The sequence below is a fragment of the Talpa occidentalis genome, unplaced genomic scaffold (assembly GCF_014898055.3).
Source record: "Talpa occidentalis isolate TD23 unplaced genomic scaffold, MPIMG_talOcc4v2.1 talOcc4.13, whole genome shotgun sequence".
Taxonomy (NCBI): Eukaryota; Metazoa; Chordata; class Mammalia; order Eulipotyphla; family Talpidae; genus Talpa; species Talpa occidentalis.
In genome coordinates, this window is record NW_023601322.1 from 90,523,771 (window position 1) to 90,543,471 (window position 19,701).

The 19,701-nt window shown below is 39.5% G+C and overlaps 1 protein-coding gene across 14 annotated transcripts in view; it reads right to left on the reverse strand.

Moving 5' to 3' along the window:
- Positions 1 to 19,701, reverse strand: part of SYNPO2 (synaptopodin 2) — a 187,417-nt gene that overhangs the window by 131,753 nt on the left and 35,963 nt on the right. The gene's annotated exons all lie outside the window — the stretch shown is intronic.

The window sequence follows — 19,701 nt, forward strand, 5'->3', positions numbered from 1 at the left end:
TGATGCATGACTTGCCAAAAGCCAAAAGTTCAACAAGCAGCTCTTTTATGTGACTAGAGAATTAGCTCATCTCTGCATTGTGTTTGCTACATAAGTGGAGTGGTATTTTGGCAATAAAAGTGGTAGCAGATTCTTGGCTTTTCCCATAAGACTCCGTTGGGAGTGAGCAGCCTTGGGTTCCAGTTCAGTCTTGGTGACCTTGTTTGTGACTGAAACAAGTCCCTGTGTCTCTCTGAGGAATTCTCTCTCCATCTGCTTAGTAGGAGAAATGATGATCACTGGTTTACTGTGAGGGTAACATGTGGAAGGGCTTTGAAAAAGTTTAAAGGTGTAAGTCATTTTATCATGTAGTAAAAGCCACCAGGATCAAGACCCTCTGACACTGCTCAGACCTCATAATCAACAAAGACAGTCTGCATTCTTTCCACTACAACTCCTTTATCTCATCATTAGAGGAGCTAGCATGAATTTGGCGCCCACATGAACAATGGGGTTATTACTTCCATCCTCACAGGCTAAGAAAGTAAAGTCCAGAGGGATTAAACCACCATTCTCATGAGAAAATTTCAAAACAGATGCAGTTAGTAAAGCCCCCCATGTCAGATTGCAGAGAACATCCTTTGGAAGAAAACAGCCTGTGTGTGTGTGTGTGTGTGTGTGTGTGTGTGCGCGCGCGCTGTGGGTTTTTCCAAATAAAGACCCCAGTTTCAGGTCCTCCCTGATGGTGCAAAGGGTTAAGACGTGGCACTATGAAGCTGTCCGCAGCCTCTGCAGCTGGAGTTCGATCCCCAGCAAGGGTGCTACCCACATGGCCCAGCAGACCTCTCTTGACTTGCCCGCTGCTCCCCTCAGCAGTATTATTTTGGTCAATCAATGTGCTCTGTTCCCCACTCTGTCTCTGGTGACTCCTCTCATCCCCCACACCTCTGGTCTGTACCCCAGTTCTTGTATGCATAAATAAATAAATCTTAAAAAAAAAAAGACCCTAGCTTCAAAGAATCACAACTGGACAAGATTTGCCAGCATACACTTGGGATCTACTTTGTGGGTGAGTCCACAGGCTTGCCAGCATCTTGCCTCTATTCTCCGTGAACAGAAAAGGAAACTGGAGCGTGCTGAAGCTCGGCAGTTCAGTAGCGGCTCACCTCCATGCTCCCACCAAGCTTGTCCTCTTGTGCTCTGAGCACGACTGCTTAGTAAACACTGTTGATGGACTGGCTGTTTGAGTAAGAACTGAATTATCCAAACAAAATAATTTTGATTTGGACAAAATTAAAATAATCACAAGACAAACCATGAGATTTTGACTACTTACATTTACACTGTGTGATGTGTCAAATTCAAGGACCTTCTCTAGGTTCTCATTCTCTTGTCCTCCCTGCGGTTCCTGAACTGTTGACCCTCGTACAATGCAGGGAACCCTTTCATTCCTTGGCTGCCCGAAGCTTCCACTCTCGGGTATGCCACAGCCCTCTTCTTTTATGACTGTGTCTTCTCAATTCCATTCATGATCATTTCTTCTACTTCCTGTTCCTCACACGTGGACTTTCCCTAAAGTTATACGGTCTCCTAATCCCTCTTCAAAATCAGTCCCCATTTATGGAGATGGCTTGTCAAGCTGGGTCTTCAAATTCCCCTTCTCTTTCCTCAGATCCACTTTGTAGCTACTTCTCATTCTGTGTTACCCAGTGTAAAATCTTTGAAATAATCTTTAATGTTTCCATTAGACTTCCATAACCATTCCAACAATTTGTACTGATTTTCACTTAGTAGTATTTCTAAAATGTCTGCTTTCCTTTTTAGTTATTTAACACATATCTATTAAATTCCAGGTGCTCATCTTGAAAGAAAGCATGGGGCCTCACTGGTGGTGCAGCGGGTTGAGCACAGCGCTATGAAGTTGTCCGCAGCCTCTGCAGTGCCGGTTCGATCCCCGGCCAGACACAGAGCAATCCACATGGCACGGCAGACCTCTCCTGTCTTGCCCACTGCTCCCCTCAGCAGTGTATTTCAGTCATGCTGCCTGTTCTGCTCCCCACTCTGTTTCTGGTGAATCCTCTCACCCCCCACACCTCTGGCCTATACCCCAGTTTTTATATGCATAAATAAATAAATCTTAAAAAAAAAGCACAAACTTCTGAGCAAGGCCCTACCTTCTTTTGTTATCCCTTCTATTCCTGTTGCACATGGTTGGCAAATAGATATTCCCCATAATTGTTCACTTTCCCACTCTTGTTCTTGACCTCTTAAGAGAACTTTGCTTTATCTGTGAAATGAAGTCCAAATTCTTTGTCTGAAAGTCATATTCTTGTAACATCTGGATTTAAGCAATCTTTCTAAATGAGTCTCCTGTTCTTCTCTATGTGAACCTGTGGCCCTAGGCACAGGCCTTCCCACTACTTCCTTATAACAACACTTTATGTATTCTGAGCTCTGAATATTGGTGCAAACTCTCCTGGTGCCATCTATTCTCTGTTTCTCTTTCTGATCCTCCCACTTAACAAGACTCAATTCTCTTCCTTTCTTCCTCAGAAGCTTCTCTAGTCTCCTCAGTCCACAGTAAAATAGGCAGGAGAAACACATGCTTTATTTTGCAGTTTCTTCTGTGTCAGAGCCCAAGCATCATCTGTTTGTGGAACAATTCACATAGCTTGAGTTACCATTTAACTCCCCCCGCCCCTTCACCCAGGAAACAACTGAGAATTCCCATTGTACTTTCCTCTGAGGACAGAGCAGAGACATGGTGGTAAAGAGCATGAACTCAGACACAGACTGCCTAGGTTCAAGTCACCCCTTGCTCCCTGTGTGACCTTGGATATTGTGTATTTTTACTACACTTTAGAGTCCTCATTTGTAAAATGGGAATAATATACTTCCTACAGAGACTTATCATGAGGATTAAATGAGTGAATATATATAAAATGCTTGAAACAGAGCTGGGCACATAGTAAGTACTTTGTGTTAGCTATTACTCTTTTCCTTATACTGTTCACAATGTGTGTGTATGAAGGTATGTGCAATTATTCCAGAGGATGGTTTTGAGATAAATCTGTATCTACAGGAGAACAGTGGATCAACTAACTTAATTTGAGGTGAGAGAAATACTGTGTATTTCAAGAATATGTAATGTATTCCCTTCTAGCCCCTGAACTATGTCTACAGTTGCTTTAGCTTCTCATTCAACTCTTCCTGACTGTGTCCGAGTATTCTTCTGAGATGGAGAGGCAGTGCACTTCATTTCAGTCAAGATTTTGACCAGAATAGAAAAGCCCATTTTTAGTTGAACATCCTTCCATATTTGATACATACATGTTTCCTAGAAGGCAATAATGAGTCGATATAAAAGGGTGCTTTATATTATGATCTGTACATGGTCTAGAAATAATCCCTAGGACTTTGCCTCATGAATAATCTTCCTGAAGTTAGAAAAGACAAAAGGAGAGGGAAAAAATCAGGTGGGGAGGACCCACTGTTGAATAAAGACATTTAAGAGATTCTTAGGCAAACTGGTAGTATTTAAAGCATGTTTTTTGTTTTAAACATATATACAGACTACAAATCTGACTAAGCGAAAATCAACACATAAAAAAAAAAAAAATCTTAGGCCTCCCCTGGTGGCACAGTGGTTGGGCACTGGGCTGCGAAGCTGCCCACAACCTCTGCAGTGCCGGTTCAATCCCTGGCCGCTGGGTGAGGGTCCCACATGGCGCAGCAGTCCTCTCCTGCCATGCCTCTCTCCTGCGATGCCTGCTGCTCCCCTCAACAGTGTATTTCGTCAGTCTGCCTGTTCTGTTCCCCACTCTGGCTCTGGTGAATTTTCTCACCATCCCGTGCTTCTGACTGTACCCAGTGCTTGTATAAATAAAAAAAAATAAATCTTTTAAAAAGCAAATAATAATGTGGTGTTTAATATAACACAGTGAAAGGTATATGGGAAGAGCAATGACAATGGCTAATGCACAGAAATTAGGGACAGGATATGAGGAGAGGGCAGAAGCAGACATGTGTAGAGTGATGTGGGCTATGTCAGGAGGGCAGAGACGGAAAAGGGTCTGGGCAGGAATAGGGGCTTTCTGGGAGGGGGGAGAGGAGGAGAGACAAATGACACGGGCTCTGTCCTACATTTTTCTTGCTATCTACCCCTCATCAAGCTCAGAGGAGTCCAGTTTGGTTAGAGAAACATTCACTGGAGAGGAACAAGGGAGATCAGTATCCCTGATCTCCATGGAGCCCATCAAAACTCAGTTTCATGCCAGATTATGATCTGTACTTTAGGGATCCATGGCAGTTAATTCCTAGGAATCTAGAACAACGATGGTGATTTTGTGGTTAAACACACATATTGAGAAAATTCAACAACAAATATTCTATAGGGCGCAAAGTGTTGAAAGCCATATGATATAAACAGCCATGGGCAATTTTTATATATCAATAGGAAAGACTACAACTGGAGAAAGTTTGGGTCCTGCACAATCTCTCACTTTCTTGCCTGAAACTGATAGCCTCCACCACTTATTTCTGAAGACCTTGTTTTTAGTTATTCATTAGTTCACTCACATAGTCAAGGAATATGTGATGAGCACCAATACTGTCCCTGCTCTGGGTTGGGCATTAGGAGATGCAGTGATAAGACAGTTACTCCAGTCAGGGTTTAGAATCTAACAAATACTTTAACAAAGGATTTACAGTTGAGATGATTCATGTGAAAGAATTACAGGACCTGACAAACCAGATGTGCCCTTGAAGGGCCTCACTATAGAATCAATGCATGACTTGTGTTTTTCTCTAAACTTCCAACACTATTTGAAAGAGTCCACCAAACATTTAAGTTGGAAATGGATGTCTTTAAACTCCATATTTGACACAAATATGGAGCAAATACTGTTTTAAAATGAACAATGATGTAAAAAATAAACAATAAAAAAATCTTATCTCAAAAAAAAAAAAAATAAACTCCCATCGAAGGTTTTTAAGAAGGTTCTCTTCCTATCCCATAAAATGCTTCCACTAGGTGAAGTACCACAGTCACATACTAGATATACTAATGGAACCACACCTTGTGTTCTGCCTTTTCACATTAGAATCTTCTGGGTGGGTGGGGGAAGGGGGAGGTACAGGAGGACATATTTAAAGGGACAAATGGGGGGGGGGAACTTTGCAGAATTCTGGGTTAGAATCCTGAGTCTATACTTTCTAACTGTTTAACTTTGGTAAAATTGTTCAACCTCTCTGACTTTGTTTTCTCCTTTAAAAAAAAAAAAACTGGGATAATAAAAATTCTTTCCAGGGTTGGGGAAAAAAGTTGTGTAAAGTAACTGGCATAGTGCCTGACACATCAAGCACTTGGTAAATAGTATGTATTAGTAGCATTGCTGAAAGATACCAAATGTGTGAAGTGTAGATAAAATAATGAAAGTGCCAAAGTATTTTACCTAAAATGAATCAAATGTGCATCATCCAACACAAGCAACTAAAAATTCCATCAGTAACAACTGAAATGGTATAGCATGTGTGCAGACTGCTATTACATTATCTTTGGCATTTTCACCAATCTTAGCATCTTACTGGAATGGAATTTGAGAACCACGCATAAAATTAAGTAGCGTGAATTCAGAATACATCATTACAAGTAACTTGGATTCATATAGGACGTTGTCTTTTCCCATGAATCAGAAGGTTTGGTTTTGTACAATGTATAAGAAAAACATTAAAAATAAAACGGTTATTTCACTAAGCCTTACTTTCAGGGGAATGAACAGGCCATACGTGATGAGCAGAGTCTCGATGAAAGCATCTCTCTCTTTTAAATGTACGCCTACCTCCCTGGCAAGAGTGTGTTGCATCTCTCATCTGCAATCTACCTTCACAGCACTTCTCAGAGTAGTGTAGGGGGGTTTCCAGTCTCCATTAGTAATTTTCCCCATGGTGGACTGGGAGGGGTCTGTCTTGCCATCTTTCTCCACTCCTCACTTGCTCTTCCAGGAGAACGAGTGCTTTCCTGCAAGCTGACACAGGGAGGAGGGACTGAGTAAACTGTGATCAGCTCAGACCCCTCTGGTCTTCCACCTCATTGGGAAAACCCTTCATTCTGCAGATAGTCCATGTTGTAAGCTTAGTAGAGTGTTCATGTTGTAAGCTTAGTAGAGTGGACTCTCTCCAGCTTTCCTGAGATTAACTCCAGGGTGAGATAGGAAGACACTCGTTACGGCTAGCTGCCCATCTTGGCCACATCCTCAAATTCAGCTTAATTTAGTTTTTTAAGAAAGCTTGTACTTAATCTTCATCTGTTTCCTATATTTTATCTCCCAATTGTTTCCAATCTCAAGAATAGCTTTAACTAGTATTTTGTGAGGGAAAAAAATCAGGTTTGCAGAAGTACCATATGTAGCCCAAGGTCACACAGCTAATTAATAATAGTTGACTTAGAATTTCAGCCCGGTCTTCTTTACTGTGCAGTATAGTCTCTTTTTAGGACATATTGCTGCCTTTTTTTTGTTCAATAGTAAAAATAGTAACTACAGAAATAATAAACTCCTGGAAGCTATAGACTTTCACTGCTGGCCCCCCAATAAATTTGCTGTCTCTTCATGAACTGGAAATGTCTGGTAACAGAAAGTGTCTGCTCTGAATTTCCATGGTGACACACTGTTTCTGCACAAACCAAGTATACAGAGAAATAAGACAGGAGATAGAATTAACCAGGCCTCAACACCAATAAAATCCTCATTCCAGCTGCTCCCTCCCAACAGTCTGTCTGGGACAGGTGATTTTCTTGATTTATGTATGCAATAGCAAGAAGGTTTGAATGACTTTCCACTTATTTAGAAGTGGAGCAGACTTCCATACAAGTATAACCAGTGCCTGGTTACATTATTTACGTGATATTTAAATACCTTTGTTTCCACAGCCAATCTAGTTTATGGCTCTGATTTCCTGGATACAACCTTGTAGTAACTATATTTAACTACATTATATTATTGTTTCTTAGTATCCTCAGGGGACTGATTCCAGGATTGTTCAAGTTCCTTATATAAAATGGTGCAGTATTTGCATATACCACATACATTTTCAGGTATACATTATATTGTCTCCAGGTTACTTATCATACCTGATAAATTTAAGTGCCATGTAAGTAGTTGTTATACTGTATTGTCTTAAAAAATGACTAGGAAAAATAGTTTCCACATATACCATAGATGCAACCATCATAGGTAACCAACCCCTGGATACATTTTTTTAATTTTCTGTATTCTTGAGGATCTAAAATCTGGGACCTCATCTGCTCAGGCGAGACTATCTCTCCCAGAGTTAGTTAATTCCTAAAGATAGTCAACAACTAGCTTTGTCTTTAAGGACCCCTTTAATAGGCAAACCAACCAGGTTCAAGTGCAAACCCATCTCCCCTTGCCACCCATATAGAGCTCCTGGAGGCAATATTCCTCTACCCTGGTCTACTCTAAATCTTCCCAGGGCCAGTATCAGACAGCCCTCAACCACCCAGAAATCATTCACACTATTCAATCCTGAACGTGTTCACCTTGCCCCATCCATTCCTTTCCTCAAAAGCGACAATAAAGGCCCTGTCCAAGCTCTCCCCTCTGTCCCCCTCCCCTGTCCAACCCTGTACTTCCCTGAGTGGTCCTCTATCATCAAGCAAGCCCACCTCCTCTCTTCGCCGTATCTGAATAAAAACAAATCCCAGGTAGATTTTGAAACAAAGTCATACTCTTCAAGAGCATATGCAACCATAGTAATACACCTGCCTTTTTTTGGTGGCAAGTTATCTCTAAAACCATTATTACAAATTAATGAAAGACTTTTCTAGAACTCTTTGGAAAAATATTATTGAGAGCGGAATATAGGGGCTGTTTTCTATTATGATTTCTTTTAACAGAATGTTATGGTTTCCAAACTTGATTACATGTGCCTGATAATGTAATCAAGTTTACATTAGACTTAGATTAAGTTTACAGTGAAAGCAATTGGCAGCCACCTGGTTGCCTTGCAGCTTCAAATGGGATTTTCCAGTAAGCCTCATGAACAGAGTAACTATTTAAATTATACAATGTGTTGAAAATGGAGTCAAAGCAAAAATCCAGTAAAACTAATTATAACTGTGATGGGTATTCTAAAGGAAAAATACAGGGCAATGAGCATCACCTCACTGACATATGTAAAAGCACCTACTTATGTCATCAACATGTAACAGAATTTAGAAAAGTTGTTTGTTCCCCATCAAACAAGTGGGGAACAAAAGCACTCAAGTAGATTTGTGTTGCATTATGAGAGGGAAGTTGGGTTACTGAAAACTTATAGCAATTTCCCAGGGTGGGGGTAACATTTCTCAACTTTTTCTTGAGGATCACTTCCTAAGGAATCTTTCAAGACATTTTTTCCTAATTGCCCCCAATCCCAAGAGTGCTAGTACTACAGAAACACTACATACCTGTATGTACTATGGCCCTTTTGGAGGTCCACAAGCCATTATAACAACTAAGAATTTTTGTGCCCTCCCCAAGAACGAATTTTCATTATTAGGGATGCCACTGGCTCTTAACCTCAGCTGTACATTACAACTACCTGGAAAATTTTTCATTAGCAAGACCCCACGCACAGACTTTTATTTGAAGTGGGATCCAGGCTTTGTTATTTAAAAATTCTCCATGGGGTAAGGTCAAGAAAGATCCCACTGCCGGCCAGACAGAGGCAGCTCTAAGGACTTAATCAGTGCTGGAAGCCTGTGACAAGGTGTGCTTGTCATTTGTCTTACTGTAAATTGACCTCAATCCTTTTCCCCTATAATAAAAAACAAACAAAACTTGTCAATTTGTATAGATTCTCTGTCTACCAAATGGATAGATACGGTAGAGAAGGTATTCCTGGAATAAAAAGAAAGCAAGCAGAAGAGTAAAGATCAATTTTTGACCAGGCCTGTTAATAGATTACCGATTCTGTCCTTTCAGGGCCAAGATGACAGGACAACGAGCAGAATCTGAAGCAATAAACTTATTTCAGGTGGCTTCAATCACATTCAAGAGCATAGGCACTGAAGATTTTCTCCTCTGCACTTCAAGAAGAAATGCAACTTTAAATAAGGCTCAGGTTCTTGGTACAAACATGCTTAGAAAATAATATTATACTGGAATTCAGGCAAAAAAAAAAAAAAAAAAAAAGCTCTTGTCCCATTTGCTATGTAGCTTAAAGGGGAGGCTGTAGCTCATGAAGAATCTCACCACCTGTAAAAGGTAATATAACTCTGCCAGAGACCTTGTAATTCAAGTACACATTATACCTGATGTAAGTTATTGATATTCCCCTGATCTGAGTGTAAAAGAGATAATACAAATGATGGAAAGTTTATCACTTTTATTATTATGAAGTTTGCTGAGTTTCACAGAATTTAATAAAAAAGACATGAAGTCAAGTAAAAATAAAACTGGAAATACTGGGGAAATATTCATCATGATAGAACAAGAGATAAAGAAAAGTATTTGGACAAAACTTAAATTATGCCTTCACAAGAGCAAGAAAATCAATTCTGTGAAATAACTGGTCACTCAAAGTGTTTGACCTAAAATTCCTACTTCAAATATATTTCTTTAAGCCATACTGATTTTTACAGAAACATAGAAAGCCTTTAATTGATTTCACTCTTATAATCTTATAGCATTCTCTCAGTACTTTATAAAAGACATTTAGAAACAAGGACAGACTAACTTATTTTATAATGGATTTGAAATGGTGCTATGAAATTACAAGGAGATCAATCTACTTCAGTGTAACTTTCTGATATTTTACAATCTCCAACAATATTAACGAAGACATAAAATGTAGTACACCAATTCTAATAAAGTTTAGAGAACATAAAAGGAATAACCAATTACTGCTTTAAATTTATAGTCAGAACACAACAGAGCAAGAGCAAATTATATGCAGAGCCCAAAGTGGAAAGGAGAGGCTCTGATTGTCGGCGGGGGACTCCTTTGACAGCTGTCTTCATTTTGGGTGGCAGATTTCTAATGCTGGTCACAGAAAGAATGGGAAAGTCGCGACCTCTTCTAATCATCTGTCAGCTATCTTGAAAGAAGTCTGGAGCTCCCAAACAGCACATCCTGAGCCCTATCAGTCAAGAAATGCAGCTCTGTCTGCTGTCTTACCTTTCTTTCCAACTCTTCAAAGTTAGTTTCCATATAGAAAATAAAACCATGTACATTACAGCAGAATACATATTTTTTAAGGTTGTGGCATCTGGACCTACTTAGCCTAAAAGTGGGGAACTTTCTGCATGAAGTTGCTCCATGGGCAGGCTGCTTCCTTTTCTTTTAGTGTTTTTCTGGCTATCTTGGTAAACGACCACATGGACCTACCTACCATTAAGTATAACGTCCTACAATAGACATATCTTGATTTATCTAGGTATTTTCCTAATACCTAGTAATAGTGTTTTTTTTTTTAAAGTATTACACTATTCAGCCAAAGAGCTGCTTTCGAAACAGTTATCAGAAAAACTTTGAGAGACAAATTATTGACTATTTCCATACACACACACACACACACACACACACATTATTTGGTTTGAAGGCAGTGTGTGATGGAACTTTGGAAGACAAATATGTAAGACAATTTTGGGCACATCATCTTGCATTTTAAAGCAAGCATCTGGATAGCATCTACCGTGTGTTGTCATCGCTTGGTTTCTCGATTGGAATAAAACATCTTAATTTCTTATATCAAATTCGATGTGTTTCAGTATTTCCTGCCTAAGACATATACATGGTCATATGCAAGATATACTACAGAATAGTTCAAATATGATTCCACTAGTTATTACTTCTTATTTCTTTTAATTGTGCAGCTTTCATTTTTAGGATTTGGTTTTTTTTTTTTTAAGATTTATTTATTTATGCATACAAGAACTGGGGAAAATGCCAGATGTGGGGAAGGTAAGAGTATTCACTAGAGTCAGAGTGGGGAGCAGAATAGGCAGACTGACTGAGATACACTGCAGAGGGAAGCAGTGAGTGAGACAGAAGAGGTCTGCTGCGACATGTGGGTTGCTCCCTGGCCGGGGATCGAACTTGTGCTGCAGTGGCTGCGGACAGCTTCATAGGTTGCGTCTTAACCCCTTGTGCCACCCGGGAGGCTCAATTGTTTGTTTGTTTTTTCATGCTTTCTTTGACTCATCTTTGATTTTGAGACATATATGAAGGGTTTTATGTCATGGGTGATTTATTTCTACCAATTTGTCCTAGAGCAATACTATATTGGCCTTTGGAAACTAGACTAAGATACAGTAAAGCACCTTTCATCAGAATTGTTTGTGTGTTTTTTATTTATTTTAAATATGATCTTTCTACACAGAGCAATGGATAGAAAATAAGAAATTAAAGAAACAACGTGAGTTGGAAACGTAGTCCGAATGCATTATTATAGAAAGTTTTGGAAGGGACAAGTAAGAATGGTTGACATGTAGTGAGTGCTTTATGCTGCATGGCAGAGTATTATACATTATCATTCAACAAACAGGTATTCCAGGAGATAAGTTCCATCTGCTGTTTGTTTTGTGAATAAACTGAGGTTTAGAGAAGCCAAAAACTAGTTCAAAGTCATATACCAATAAGTAGGAAAGACAGGATGCAAATTCAACTCCTGACTCTCATGCTAAAGGACCACGGCACCTGTCTCCGTCTCCTGTCTACTCAACCTCAAATGTCCTCTTGCTAAACCACCATAACTCATATTGGGGGCACTGCACACAACTGTTGTAAATACCGTTAGTAAATACCTTTACTAAACAAAGGTATTGAGGGATAATTATTTCTTAGCCAAAGGACATTAGGTATCAAAATAGCTTTCCCAACAAACCAAAACAAATACACAAATGTTGTAAATAATGCAGTATGATTGTATTATTATTATTATTATTATTATTAGTGGTTGTTATTACCACTGTATTACTACAAGTACTATCATTACTAGTTATTATTGCTGTTAATATTATTTGGTTAATCATTGCCATCACCATAAAACAGAACTTTGAGCTTCAGTCTGACTCAGCATAAAAGTCAGTGATTAGGTCAAACTAGTTTTAGACTAACATGTGTTGCTGTTTGACTGGAGCAGCTCCACTACTCCAAATAAGGACATGTGCTTTTTCTTTATTTATGATAGGGAGCCACTGTTTTGTTTTCTCTGTAGATTGTCCAAAAACAACTCAGAAGTTAACTAAGAAACTGGGTGTTGAGTAACTGAGGGGACTGCCCAGGAAGCAGGACTTTGTTTTAAAATCAAGAGTTCCAGGCTTGTTGTAATGCTCTGCTGTCCTACTAGGGGTAAAGACTTGCAGTCTTATTACCTTTTCTGTCACTTTTCACCACCCTATCTCAGGCACAATTCCTATGTACTTTATTTGATGCAGAAAAGCTATCCTTAAAGAGATGTACACAGTCAAAGTAAAGCTGACATCTGAGGAAAGAACTAAAGACTATAGTGGTGAATGCTAGATTTTCAAGTGTGGTATCACAGCTTAAAAAGTAAACTTTTACCACAGAACAACTGGCAGTTGCCAAAGGAGGTGGGCGGGAGGAGGAGGTCAAAAGGCACATACAAACTTCCAGTTATGGGCCTCCCCGCAGCCTCTGCAGTGCCAGTTTGATCCCAGGCTGCTGGTGAGGGGCCCACGTGGCACAACAGACCTCTCCTGCCTCCCACTGCTCCCCTCAGCAGTGTACTTCGGTCCTTCTGCCTGTTCTGCTCCCCGCTCTGGCTCTGCTGAATTCTCTCACCCTCCCGCGCTTCTGACTATACCCAGTGCTTGTATAAATAAATAAATCAATCTTGGGGGGAAAAGAAAAAAAAAATCTTCCAGTTGTAAGATTCATAACTCTTGGGGACGTGCCATGCAACATGGGGACTATAATTACTAATTCTCTTTTATGTATTTGAAAGTTGCAAAGAGAGTAGATCTTTAAACGTTCTCACCTCAAATAAAAAAAATCTTATCACTGCGAGATTGTGATCGTTAACTAAACTCAACGTGATCATTTCACAACATACATGCATATCAAATCATTATTTGATCCAGCGCCCTTTAAACAAATACAATGTTTGTTTGTTATATGTCAGTTATGTCTCAATAAAATGGGGGGAGTCGCTAGCATATTAAAATGCACTATAGGCACCATCGTAAACATTTTCACTCTAACTGAAATTTGGTTGTCCACATACTTGTCATTGTTTCCACATGTTTGTAGCACCGAGTGCCATATAACTATGAAGTAATATTGTGCCAACACTCACACCTCAACATGAGCATTTCCGAAAATGGTCATCTTCAATGGTTACACACTTAATCAAATGATGCTGACTTAGCTCAAACTATTTCTAAGACTCCTTTTAGAATGCCTTTAAAGTCAGATTTATTTGATTTATAGCTTGTCCTCAATTTTTATGAACATGCTATTAGAAGCATGGATGATTTTCCTTATTTGCCATAAACAGGTCCCAATAACTGGATTTCCCACCACCTAAAATCAAATTCCTTCCTTAGAGGGCAATGCTTGCAGCCCCTGATGCTATTCTGAAGAACATGGCATGAGACAGTTCCAAAAGGTCTGACAGCAGGGTTCTGATCAGTGGGAGCATGATCACACAACTTTATTGTTAACATTGAAGACAACTTCAATGTTAACATGAGCAATATGGAAGTTATAAACTCTACATATGATTGTTCCCTTTCCCTCAGCAGTTAATTTAAAATTATACCTTAACTGCTACCTACAAAGCCTATATTCAGCCCACGCCTCAGTGTTGTCACCATGTCCTACCCACTCCTGTTACCTTTCATGGTATTTGCTACAATATAGACACATCTCCTTCTGCCCACCACTGCTTGTAGCATGCCTGTTTCATTCTCTAAAAATTACCCCTTCGGGACTGCTGTTACTAGACAGTTAGGGCAGGCAGGGTTGACACTACCTAAAGAAAATCAAAGTCAACATATCTAGATCCCAGGAAACACTTGCCAGAGCTGATAAAGACAGGGAGAGACAAGAAATGCCCAGAGGGGAGAATTCAGAGCCCCCTCACCCCCAACCCAACCCGAGGCAGGCCTGATAAAGCCTGAGGAGAGCAAGAAGTGCCAATGGGGAGAAGGCAGACCTCCATCCCAACCTGAGGGTGGCAGAAGGGGAGTGACTTAGAAACTCCTGCTGGGACCACTAAACCAACACCCTGAAGCACCTGTGCAGTAAACCCCAGAGAGGGATGGAGTGAGCATCCCTCACACCCCAATAAGTGAGGGATCCCCACCATTCGGTGCAGTTGTTCTTCCATGGTCTCTGCCCACTCAGATGTCTTCTCCAGTATACTGTCTCTAATAAACTTTGCTTTGCTTTGCCTAGGTGTGGCTTTGAACTGTTTCACGGCCATTATCAAGAACCAAGGAATCCCAAAACCCACTACCACTGTCTTTGTCTCAAAGATCTCTGCCAGTGAGCTTGTCATTGCTTCTTGAAGGAGGAGTGAGGCACGTGTTGTATTCTTAGGTAAATGTGTTGAGTCCATCTCACAGAAGGATTTGCAAGGTTAGTACTGTTGATACCTTAGATTAGGTAACTCTTACCAGGCTATTAACAGCCTCCAAGTGCTAGACCCCAGTTGAGACAACCAAAAACGTCTCCAGATATTGCCCATTGTAACCAAAGAGGGGAAAACTGTCTCTGGTAAAGAACCACCAGCTAACACTAACAATGCAGACATGTGTAATGCTCTTTACAGCTTTAATAAATATGTTATACATGGCCTGACTGGTGGCGCAAGGGGTTAAGATGCCACCTATGAAGCTATCCACAGCCACTGCAGCACGAGTTCCATCCCCAGCCCGGGAGCTGCCCACATGGCACAGCAGACCTCTCCTGACTTGCCCGGTGCTCCCCTCAGCAGTGTATTTCAGTCGATCTGCCTGTTCTGTTCCCCACTCTGTATCTGGTGAATCCTCTCACCCCCCACACCTTTGTCCTGTACCCCAGTTCTTGTATGCATAAATAAAAAAATCTTTAAAAATAAATAAATAAGTTATACATTCTATTATGTATGTTTTAATAACATTATTTATAAATTCATTATACTGAACCAAATTAAACTTTACTAGTTTTGGAAGAAAAAAATCCTCACATTTAAATCAAATGAGATTGTATTTTACTTAAATGATATAAAAAAAATCTATAGGAAAAAATGCTGGTGCTCTCCCTGTGACATATTAACCATATATACCATGTAGAAAGGTGTCCATTTACTGTTTTCATTCAGGTAACATCTGCTGAGCTTCTACCAAGTAAGAGATAACATGCTGGGTACTGGGCTATGTGAACCAGACAGACAAGGTTCCCATGAAACCTACAATTTAGCAAGTTTGGAAGTTGTAAACAACACAGTAAGATATGTAGCCAAGCACAACAGATGGCAGGGTGGAATTGATCATATCTTTATTTTGTATATTTCATGACAGTTTGGACATCTTTGTGGGGGAGAGTTGCTGACTGGGGAGAGACTCCTCAAGAGGTAAATGGCATGCCTGTCAGCTCTCTGTTCACAGGCAAAACAACCAGTCCCAATCCACACCCTCACGAGTTTCTCCTCTTCCCACTAACACTCGCCCTCCTAAGGATTTTTCCCTTGTCCTAAATCAAAGTCCAAGTGCAGAAAACAAGTTACTCCAGGTGCTACAAAGACCACAGGATGCTCCAAAGCCAATCTAAACTGTTCTCCTCTGCCCTGCCTTGACTTCCCCCTCCTCTCTGGAAATATAAATGATAAAATTATTCTTTCAGTGCAATCAGCCTCTTCATCTTGTTGTACAAACATCTCTCAAAATTAAAATCCCATAAGTACACTTGTGAATCAGCACATAGAAAGGGTACCCACTCCCATCGCGAGAGCCAGAAATGCTTCCCGAGAGGATACAATGAGTGAGATGAATGCATGAGGACTAAATTTCATTCAAGGAGACAAGCATGTATAAAATCCATTCTCCAATATTGGAAGTGCCACATGCACAAGTGCTGCCCTATGTGGGTTTGCATAACTCAGAGTAACACAATGGTACCTCTTGCCTTTCTCATCTATAAAATCATCCAGACAATTTTCTTACAAAAGCATATAAAACACAACAATGTTTCCAAGCAGCTATCCATCTTCAACAACGTCTTATATATCAGGGTGTACAAGAATTCAGGAATATTTCTTGTAATGCAAATCCCTCCTCTGTCCTTCATGAAAAGCAGGAGTATGTTCTGTTGCCTTTAGCAGTGGGTATGTGCTACCCTGCCACCAGTTTATAGTGTGTTCCTGGACATTAAAGTTCACTCAAAAAATATTCCTAAATAGGGCACAACATTTAAACAGGCAATGCTATAAATATTCCAGGACCAAAGTATATTTTTGTCTGTATTTCTCTATGCTAGATACTGCTAAAACCAACTCTTAATACACAAACTTTTCTGTTTTTTGTGTTGTCAAGGAGAGTATGTAGCTTCTTTAGCACTGTTTTAAATTCTGTTTCTCATGTCACATAAATATTTACCCAAAGGAAGGTGTCTGACGGTGAGAATCTATACACTGTCACAATCCTTATACACAGAACAGAATTTTTACTGTATAGACCCTGCTGAAGGTATAAAAAGCTCTCCCGTGAAAACCCCATTATGAAGAGGGGGGAAGAGGGAAAGTTATCATTATTCTCCAAAAGTTGAAGTTTCTAAAAACAAAATGTCTTAGTAAAAAGACCTAACCAGTTTGCTTTGTGTTTGAAATACATTCATCTCAACAATCTCAATGGAAAATTTAAAAAGCAATGGTGGATTACTTTTCAAAGCATCTGAAAATAAATTCTTATAAGTTCTACAAACAAAACAAACCTCAACATATTGTAGGAAAACTTCTGAAGCACAAAATAAATTATATACTAGCATGCTAAATTGAAATATTTGACAGTTTTTTAATAAACAGTTAGAATGGCATTGAGGTTGTCAGTTAAAAACACAGTGTTTAGAGCTGTTCTAACTTGTATAACAATAACCCCTTTAGAGAATTTTTACAATTATCCAAAACCTGAGATTATTTCTCAGTGGCTTCTACCTACAGTAAGTAAGCAAATCCTAAAAGCAATAATAATATACGGATAACCAATATAGGCTGAATAGCATTTATGCACCAGGCACACTGTTTAGCACTTTACATGGATTTTGTGGTCCGATCCTTGCAACAATCCCCTAGAAAGGGTAGTATTATTTTTCTCTATTGTTCAGGGAAAGAAGCTGAGGTTGAGTATCCAAGGTGTCCTGTCAGATGAGGATATACGAATTCAACACTAGGTTGTTTGACCACACCAGAGATTCAGTAGTTAGTCAACCTGCTCTTCCTGCGGTTTGTGATCAACTGGTCGAGGTGGACTTCAAACACACAAATAGTACACACATACACACTCTGATGGAAAAGGAAAGGATACTTTCAAAGAATATTACACGGGGTCTGAAATTGGGTTGCCAGGGAAGAGGGAGACTTAACAACTCACAGGCTGAGAGCTAATAATTAGTGGGAGTTAGCCAGGCAAAGAGAATGGCACATTCCATCAGAGTAGAGGGGATATGCAAAGATCCTGAGGCAGAAAGGCCGAATTCCAGAAATGAATTGAGAGAAAATGAGAATACCTGGAATGTATTGAACAATCAAGAGTCTAAAAGAAAATAGGCTTGGATATGTAGGCAGGGCCTTGCAGACCATGGGAGGGAATTTATATTCATCGATATTGCAATGAAAACAATCCAAGAGTGGTAAGTAGAAAGAGGCATGATCCTATCTGCATCCTGATGCTGTTTGGAAAATGGGCTGGAAGATGGGAAGACAGCAGTTTGGAGTCAACGGCAGGTATCCCAGGTGACTGATGATAATGTTCGGACTAGCAGTGGCAGTGATACTGGAGGGAACAGAATGAGTTGGGGGTGTATCATGGATGCAGATGTACAAGAGCTAGTGTCGGATTGGATGAAGAGAAGAGTTCCAGATAACTCACAGGAGACTGTTGAAATCAATCCTCAACTCCTTCCCCCTTCTCCTATGTTGGAATTAACACCTTTTCAGAAGTTCTATCAGTGTAAATGTTTCATGAATTGGAGACAAGAGGGAGACTAAGAGGTTAATAGCTATTGGTTAGTGACATTACATTGTGAGTGTATGAGCACAACCACGTTTCTTTGCTGTTTCCAGGTAACACTGGTGGGGCCCCCAGTGGGGGAGATGGAGAAAGTGCACATGTACATTTCAGAATGTTTCATTACAGCACGCTTAGTGAATTGAGACTACTAGAAATGGGATCAAAGGGGGTGAATGGCATACGGTAAGGGGATACATGTTCTCTGGTGGAGGATGTTTCAGGATATTTCAGGATATAATGCTCCCCTGCATTATATACTGTGCTATAAACCAATGTTATCTAAATAATAAAAGTAAATTACTTTAAGAAATAATATGATAGCTATATCATCTTTTTCAAATTACTTGCTTTCTCTATTAGTTTCTAGATGTGCAAAATGGGGAGAAAGTAATGTCTTCCACATAGTAGTTTTGTGTATACTGAGGCAATGTAGTATATCTTTAACATTGCACCTGGTACATGATAAACGCTAAATGTTTAATTATTGCTAACACAAATATGTCCCACCATTATTATCTCTGCTTGAGGCCCTAACACAATACTGTATCGGTAACAGGTTCTCTGTAAATATTCAGGTACGATAAATACTCTGCAAATACTTCAGGTTCACTATTATGAATGCTAATTGAAAGGATTCTTATTATATAAATCTATTCCAATAATATAATGTCAAAGATCGAATTTTTGCACACTAAATGAATACTATCCCCTTACATTTTTACTCCTTTGCCTTTTTCTTCTATAAGCAGAATATAGGAAAAATACATGCACATCCATGCTCACCAGTTGACTGAGGGTTCTAATTAATATAATTTAACTTAATTAAGATCAATCTGTGAGTTAGGATAATCACTGTATGTTTTATTTTTTTAAAGTGCACACATGCTTTTTAGAACTTTCATTACAGATAACTCAGTGAGTACTTTAGTTTTGTAGACTTGGGAGATAATGGAAGGACTCTACAGAAACAGAAATTGAGGATTTATAGAATTTTTTGGCTAAAGCAAAGGCTGGTATTCAACTGAAGAGAAAAATGAGGAATCAATTCTTCTACTAAAAAATTAAAAGCCATTTCTTTACTTCCTGGGAAAATATAACCAGGTATATTTCTTTTGCTTTCTACATAATTAACTAAAAAGAAACCCCTAATTTAAAAATCTTTAGAGATTTTATTTAATTTACTTAAAGAACATCTGAATTCTTTGTTAATATAAATTTAGAGTTATAAGCAACTCAGTCACTCATGCCGATCTAAATTTTAAAAAGTCCTAAGAATTGGCCAGGTCCTTAATTTTATGGCAAATAAAAAATAACTACTCAATTGGTTTTCTTGCATTATCCTTTTTTGCTTCTGCTGTCCCTGTGTTTTCTTTCCTTTACTCCTTCCCGCCTCCCCACTTCCTTCTTTCATTATTTCCTCCCTTTTTTCTTCCTTCCTTTCTCTCTCTCCCCCTTTCTCTCTCTCTCTCTCTCTCTCTCTCTCTCTCTCT